The sequence below is a fragment of the Fringilla coelebs genome (genome assembly GCF_963513975.1).
Source record: "Fringilla coelebs genome assembly, chromosome: 6".
NCBI classification, from domain to species: Eukaryota; Metazoa; Chordata; class Aves; order Passeriformes; family Fringillidae; genus Fringilla; species Fringilla coelebs.
The window spans coordinates 51,066,604-51,074,766 of record NC_140034.1 but is presented as its reverse complement, the minus strand read 5'-3'; positions in this window follow the sequence as shown (position 1 = coordinate 51,074,766).

Here is an 8,163-nt window from a genome sequence, read left to right as displayed (position 1 = left end):
CATCTATTTTTTCTTATTCAGGTTGTGTCACCTGCCTCTCCAAGGTCAGACAAGCATCCTTCCAAAGCCTCTAGCTCAGATTATGTTTCTTCAAGCACACAAGCTCACAGGTAGACACAGACCTCCTGTTCATTTCTGGTCTTGTGGACATCCTGAATCCCTGCTGAGAGCCTTGTTCCTGTTTCTTTACAGACATTCTTCCAGTTCTCTGCTGATGTAGTATCCTCAGTTTTCATTATTAAAGACCCATTATGGGCTTTGGCTCCCACAGGTAAATATGCAGTATCTTCTACTTTATGTCAACTTTTCCTGAGGACCAGAAAAGCTGTTAAAGGAATTAATCACCTTTTGATTTCCATGGGACAGTGGAAAACCTGTGAGAGAGAACTTAGGCAATGATATCTGTTATTATCACCCTTCTGAAACTCACCACTGCTGAGTGAAAATGAGCTTTGTGAAGGTAATCAATCACTGGCCACCACATGGGTTCCCTCAGTATAACATTAAGGGTAAAACTCATCACTTTGAACAGAATCAACGCAGCTTTGTGTAACACCAATTCTCACTCACCCACTTCTGTAGAGGAGATGAAAGAGGGATCTGTTTACTCAAGATGCTCTGGCTTTGCATTTCACCACTCCCAGTGCAAGTAATGACTTGCTGGACAACCATTGGACTGGCCTGGCAAGGGCTTCCTGCGCTGCAAGGTGGCATGGGGCCATGGTAGCTCTGCACATTGACTGGGAAGTCAGATAAATTACAACTGCCAGCATCAAAGCTGCAAAAATGATAAAAATAAATACCGTGGTACTACAGAGAGCGCCTTCCTTTGCAGCTGCTGCAAGTCAGGTAGTATGCAGTCAATTCATAGAATAAGAAATTATTTCAGAACATGCTGCATTACACCAGAATGTTGTTTCACTCCCCCCCCAAAAAAAAACACCTACATAAGTCCCCCCCAGAGGATCTTTTAGGTGAGGGATAAACTCACCTAAAAGAGGTGGTGGCGTCCGTGGTGTTAGACTCTGCACATCAAACATTTGGCAACCCAGAGATGAAAGGTGTAAAAGGACCATGTTTGTGGGCAGAGAAGGTTTCTTGTTTGGCAGCACCTGAGAGCAGAGCTAAGCTGGTTCCAGGCATTTCAGGCTGGGTTTGTCTTCTCTGCTTGTGCGTATGTAAAGATGCCCAGGTGATTTCCATGGCACAGGCTTTGCAGGCATGCAGTTGCTGCATCCTGTCACTGGAGGCTAAGAAGCAGTGGCAGGTCATCACAGGGAGAATTAGCTCATGTATTTTGACAGGTGAAGTTAAATAAAATCAAATAATTTGACAGGAAGTGAAGCAAAAATTCAACAAAGGAATAGACTCACATGAATATCAGGTTACCAGATGGGGGAAAATGAGGATGGGAAATGTATATACAAATAAATAAATACAGATTTTTTCATAAATCTGTTTCAACCTCAGCAGTTTGACTAGCTCAGAGTTCCTGTCTCTTGGCCTGTTTGGGTAAGGCCGTGCTGCTATCACAGTAAGTGCTTTCACTTCCAAACACACAGTAAAGGGAATGCAGGATCTCCTGCCAAAATCTCTTTCAAAACTGAGTGTGAAGTAACAAAGTAAGAAAGTCCACTTGAGTTTGGAGAGAGTCTAAAATAGGAGCTCTAGGAATTCCAAGCTGCTCTATTAGTCTCATTTCAGGCCCATGGGCTGCACAGGTTTGTGGCCAAGTAACTGTTGATTGTGACTGCTATTCCCACAGGGAAGAAAGAGAAATGCTATATGGGGCACAAAAGCAACAATGGATTTCTGACAATATAGTCTTTTCCAGTGTGATCACAGGCAGCTTTGTGCTCTAAGGAAACAAGGACAACTTTGCCACCAGTATTATCAAGTGGCTAGGACTGTCTTCATAGTGTGCTGCTGGTAAAAAACATAGAAAAGCAAGGGAGAAAATGCATCCAAAATTACAGCAAACAAACGCATAAGAAGAGGGGAAAAAAAATTTATAAACAACACAGGTACCATGGAAATCAACAGTGGTGTTTTCTCAGTAAAGGTGCTGTGGACATAAAACAGGAAGAGGCAGCACAGCTGCAGCAGGTCACAGCAGTGAGCCCAGCCTGTTTCTGAGGACCACTGCAGCGATGCTCGGAAACAGCACACGGATGTGTGGCACTACCCAGCCCGATCAGGATGTGCCAGCCTGCCAGCCTGCAGCCAAACATCCTGCCTTTTAGTGGTACATGTCCCCTGGCTGCACACAGCAGGCACAGGCCATCTGTGAGGGAGCAGGATCCCCTCCTGTGCCTGGACCCGCCGGACACGGGCTGGCACAGAGTCAGCCCCAGGGCCACAGGGCTATGGCACCAGAGGCCACTGGGAGATGTGGCTGTGATGGCCTGATGCCCAGAGCCCTGGGAGGGGGCCTGGAGAAGCACAGTCTCCTGTGTCATGGCACTGAGACGTACAGGGGACGGGCTCTCCACGATGAGAGCAAGTGGGAAGGGCACGTGTCACCCAGGCAGCTGAGGAGAACGTGGGAAAATGAAAAGACAGTTTAATGTTACGTGTGTTCAGACAGGTAAAACTGTGGTTTGGAGACCTGAGCAGAGACTTATAATATTCATAGGTTTGTTTTCTTTAAGGGAGTGTTTCTTTTAATCTGTTTTGTTCTGAAGATGTTGTGTGTTTAAGCACTTTGTTGTTATTCCTGCTGTTTAGACTTCGTTATGGACATGTAGGAAAAATCTGCTAGCTATTTACTTTACTTGGATGAATTGTTATCTGATACTAACATGAAATGTAGGCAGAGTCCTGCAGGAGTCATCCTTTGCTCTAAGTGTGCAGTCTTATTAATCACTTTAAAATGTTTCATGGCGCTCAGAGTTGTCAAGATCTCTCTCAAATCTGAGCCAAGTGTGAAGCAAGAAGGTAAGAAGGTGCACTTGATTTTAGAGACTCTAAAATAAGAGCTCTAGGAATGGCAAGCTGCTCCATCACTCTCATTTCAGGCCCGTGGACTCCACAGGTTGTGGCCAAGAAACTGCCAAAATCCAACAGTTGACTAAATTTATACCTGTGTGTGCTATCAAATTTCAGCTATTGCTGGCCAGATTGTGTAGGAATGCAGAGATGGGAAAGGGGGTAAATTCTGTCAGCCAGGGTAAGCTAACAGCAGACATGATTTTAAAAATAACATCACCATGGAATTTGCCTGACACAAACCTCAGTCCCACCCTGATGCAGAAACACTACACAGCTTCAGGGAAAGGAACAACCAACTGCCCTGAAACCGGTTCAGCATGAAAGGACTTTGTTCTTCTTCCCTGCACACATAGACATTTTAAAAAAGGACAATTACAAGATAAAATATTACAAAAATAACCACTTTCAGGATCTGTTGTCACAGCTTGATTCAGCTGTGAGGGAAGTACCCTTGGTATTATTTCTGTGTTCAAATGGTCGAGACATTTATCACAGATATTGATGTGGAATGCTTATGAGTCAGGTGGAAGATCCTACTTAGCCTCAAATTTCAGGCCAATGGTTTTTGCAAACTTATTGAAATCCAGCCAGGCCAGGCCTTGTTCCTGACAAGGATCTACCCAACTAATACCTGAATACATGGATTGGTGACCTAGAAAAGTGAAAAGCATAGGAATTTCAGATTTAACCTGACTTCTGCTCTGTCATTTAAGGATCATTTTGCACTGTGTCCATGCATTTGAGCAGAAAATTAATGGTTAACTTTGCAGCCACTCTTGTAAATAGAACTTTTTTTCCTTTTTTTTTTCACAATCATAAATCTTGCAGAGAAATGAAAAGCAAGAAAATAAAGATGTATTAGGTCCACATGTTCAGGTATTCTAGGTGGGCTTCTGCTGTGTGGGAGCCATAGAAACACAGAGACTTTTCCTCACCACCAGCAGAGCTATTCAGCCGGAAGCAAGGCTGATTTCACACCAGTTTTTGCCTAAGACTGCTGGTACCTCCAACTGAGATCTGCTGGAGGGTGCTGGCTTAATTATAAAGTATCTCCCCTACAGCTGCAGAACACTAATCCTGATTCACCAGAATCCAGCGCCTTTGTCTGATTATAAAACTGGCTTTTGAAACTTTTGGAATCAATCTAAGCCACACAATGGATATAGAGCACTCATGGGATACATTGCATGCTCTTAAGGTGCCTAGCCAGGGCACCTACTCTTTTTGACATACTCTACAAGCCTGTCAGCCAGGGTCACACTGGCTTCAGTGAAGCTCCACTGCACTATTTCAGCAGGACATGAGGTCTTATCATGTACATTTTGTCAATCAGGAAGGGATTTTTCTTCCAAGGGAAGAACTTTGTGTGGCAACAGTCTCTTGGGACACTCCTCCCAGTAGAATCATGTCACCACTGATGCACCTTTGTGCCTCGATGCAATGATCAGCTCCTTTTCTGGGACTGAAGCTGCTCCTCAACCAGCAGCTCCTGGTGAAGGGCGGAGGGCAGGCTGTACTCTGTGCTAGCCAGGAGCCAGCTGTTCCTTCCCCAGCAGTGAAATAGTGCCCATCTCTCACTCAGCCATTGCCTGCAGGCATTCCAGTGTCCTAGCAATTGTAAGGTCTGGGGCCCTGACAGTGTATTTCAACATTTGGGAAAGACTTAAGGCTAAATTAGGCAGCACAGTGAAAGGATTTCGTTTTTCCAGAAATTCCTGTGACTTCTATAGCATTTCTACCTTTACTCCTTAGACAAAAATAGCTTTTTAAAGTTGAGGAACTTCTTGAGGGTTGAATGTGACTGAAAAAAGAACATTCTTTTTTTTTCCAGAAGTTATTCAGGATTCTTTCTTTGGTCTGTACAGTAAGTGTTTAAAAAAAATCGTTGAAATATACATTTTGGTTAATGTGCTATAGATTTGTTACAAGCCTAATTAAAATCTGAAGCTACTGCTTTTATATTATTTATAAAACTTCTTAGAACACAGTATCATAAATGAAACTTATTTGATCTTAAAGCTCTACAGATCAAGCCCAGGGCAAAGGGGCCCTGATTTATTTGGAAATTTTGAATGAAAACAGGGGATATGTATTTATTATTTTAAAAAATAATTCTAGCTCTCCCATAATCTTAGGCACTGAGGCCATTAAAAAGGAGAATGAATTTTGGTATGCAAGTAGCAGATAGTGTTTTGCAAAACTACTCTGGTGTTATATTAAAAGCTTAAAATCTGTTCACCAGAATTGCTGTCTCCCCCCAGCTCATATTATAATTTTCAAACTTATGAAAGCTACAAGAAACTTCAACCCAAGGTAGGAGAACCCTCTTTTGGAAACCTAAGGCCTGGCTTGTATTTGTGTAAAAACCCTTTCACAGCACCCTGTAATATAAAGTGTTTTTAAGTTTGTCTAGTACAACCACGAGGTTGATAGCTTCTCTCCACTCATCTGCATTTAGGGATGACTGTGGTTTTAATGAAACAGAATATTCCAAATACTAATGGATCTTAAATTGCTTATTCTTACCAAGAGGTACTCCAAATAGCACATTTGCCTCAAGTATGTGATATAAAGTGATGAGTTAATTCATGTACTTGTGTCAATTGCTTCAAGATACTGAGAATTAGCTGCATTAGTGATATGCTGCCTTTTTTTTTTTTCTCCTCGTGCTTTACATATGAACAGGAAAGTGCATAGGAATGGAGATCAATTTAAGCTGTGCTGTGCAAAGAGGGAGAAATCTGGTGATGGTCCTACAAATGTCACTGACAAGGTGAGCAAATTCTTTCTTTTTGCATTGTCTTGCTATTCCTTGCATTTAGGCTTGACATAGTTAGGATTTTTGAAGTAGTCCGTGGCAGGGAAATTTCTGATTGCAGTGAATTAGCCAAGAAGAGTTTGTCTTCAGAAGAGCCACATCAAATGGAACTTGAAAATCCCTCCTAGTGACCTGCACCAAAGCCCAGCTCAAATCGCTCCAAGGACCTCTTCTCCACCTGGACTCCCAAACTCACCAGCATCATGTCTTGCAAAAGCAAGAAAAATGTGGAGACCAATGCACATCCCAGCCACATCAAACTTCCCTGGAGATCAAGGGCCAGAGCAGAGTGCTATTCCCCAGCCTCAGGGTTCCTCTGAAGTAGAACAGAGCAACAGGTGGTGGCTGTTAATGTGCTGAATGTGGCTTCCCTCTGTGTCCGGCCATGGAAAACAAAGCCAGCCAGCGGATCCATGCCAAACACTTTGCAAGCATGGAGCTTACACAATTGGGCTCCACCCACATGCCTCACATGGGAATTTTCTCCCTCACCAGCTGGGTTAAGATCACAAGATGGAAAAAAGGAGAAGGGGGGGAAAAAAGAAAAAAGAGCTGGAGTTGTTTTCTTTCCATTGTGGCTCCTGAGCTGAAAGTTCCTTTGCAGCAGAATAATAGAATAAAGATGAGAGCGAACACTGCTGATGGCTCAAAATCTGGCACCAAAGTTTATTTTTCCTAAGCAGTCTGAGTCTGAACAGTCTTGTCAGACAATGTCAACAGAGGTGAAAAAAAATGATGAAAATCATTGAATCTAGTTTGGCTCAAAAGTGAATAAATGCACCAGACAGGGTAAGTATATGGCCATTAAAAATGGCATAACCCTGACTGAAAACTGAACACCCTCATATGTATTTTGTACTCTCAAAGGCTTATCTTGCCAGCTGTATTTTTGAATGAGCTAAGTGTCTCCTGGTTTGAAATGAATGCAAGTAGGCACACATAAGCTTTCTCATCAGTGTCCATACTCATAGCCAGCTATGTATTGAAGTCTCTCAACTCAGCTTGTTACAGCTATCATGATGCAGAGCCTGAAAATGCCTCTTCTCCAAGTGCAGACAAACGTGAACTGACAAGCACTGTATTTTGCCCTTAAGGCTCCTGTCCACGGTGATGCATCGTCAGTTACTCTGTAAAAATCTCTGCCCCCCCATCCCACATGGGCTCCTCTCTTCCCTTAGCGCTCACCTAATTTGGAAGCAGGTACAGTTCGTGGGAAACACTGACTACGCTCCAGCACCAACGTCTTAATGCTCAGGAGGGGGATGTGTGGGTTCAGCAGGAGGCAGGTAGGGCTTGAGAGCCCCAGCCCCAGATGAAAAGGGATAGAGACCCAGAGCATGTTGGTGCTGCTGCGTGCGCCTCGCCCGGGAACCCATGGAGCCTCCACGCCTGTCACCCATGGAAATCAATTTCCTGTTGAATGGTGCCTGTAGTCAAGAACTAGATGCTCAAAGTCCCATTGTAGCCTGACACAATGAAAATAAAACCCGAGGACAATACAGATGCTGATGTCTTTACTTGCTTTGATAACAATGACACCAGTAAACAATGATGTTTAAGTGCACTTGCATGGTTCTTAAATTAAAAACAAGATAGCCAAGGGCAGCGAGAAGTCACGAGTATTCCTGAGACTGGCACAGAGAAGGGCCCCTTATTGACTTCAAGCTGGAAACAAACCCTGCAGTGTGGGGATGACCATGGTACCTTTGTAAGGGGGTGACAGCTTCCAGGCTCTCAATTCTGTGTGATTCCCATCCCACAAAACTCCATTTACATAGTCACAAGAGCAGTGGGGCTTGAGTCTGGGGCATTGCAACGTGTTTGATACAGGCTCTGAGACCTGTTCTCTGTGGGTGCTTCAGAAGAGAAAGAAAATGGAGTGCTAAAAAAACCTCTTCCTGCTTTCCTCCTTTCATTTTACAGGAAAAGAAAAGGCTAAAGGCTCTGCTGGAGTGACTCCATTGACTCCCATGGCTGTCGTGGGCTTCAATTTGCAAAACAGACAGAAGAAGAGAAAAACCCTTCCTCCACCTCTCTCCCCTGCAATTCTTGAAAGTGACATCTGTGCAGTGCTGCAGGAAAGATTACACATCTTAAGCCTTATTTTTTTTTTTTACCCTGCCACTCCCAATTTACTCATGCCCACTATCATAATATTAATTTTGAGTAAGGAGGAGTAAGGAGTGCTCCCCTGGGCCAGCGTGGTTCTCCTGGCGGGGAGCAGCCCAGGGAGGGGGAGGGCAGTGGGGCCGAGGTCACTGCTGCTCCAAGGGGACCAGATCTGCCTTTCTCAGCCAGGACCCAGGGCATCTGTCCCGGGAGCCTGTCCAGAGCAGCCCCTGCTCGTCCCTCGG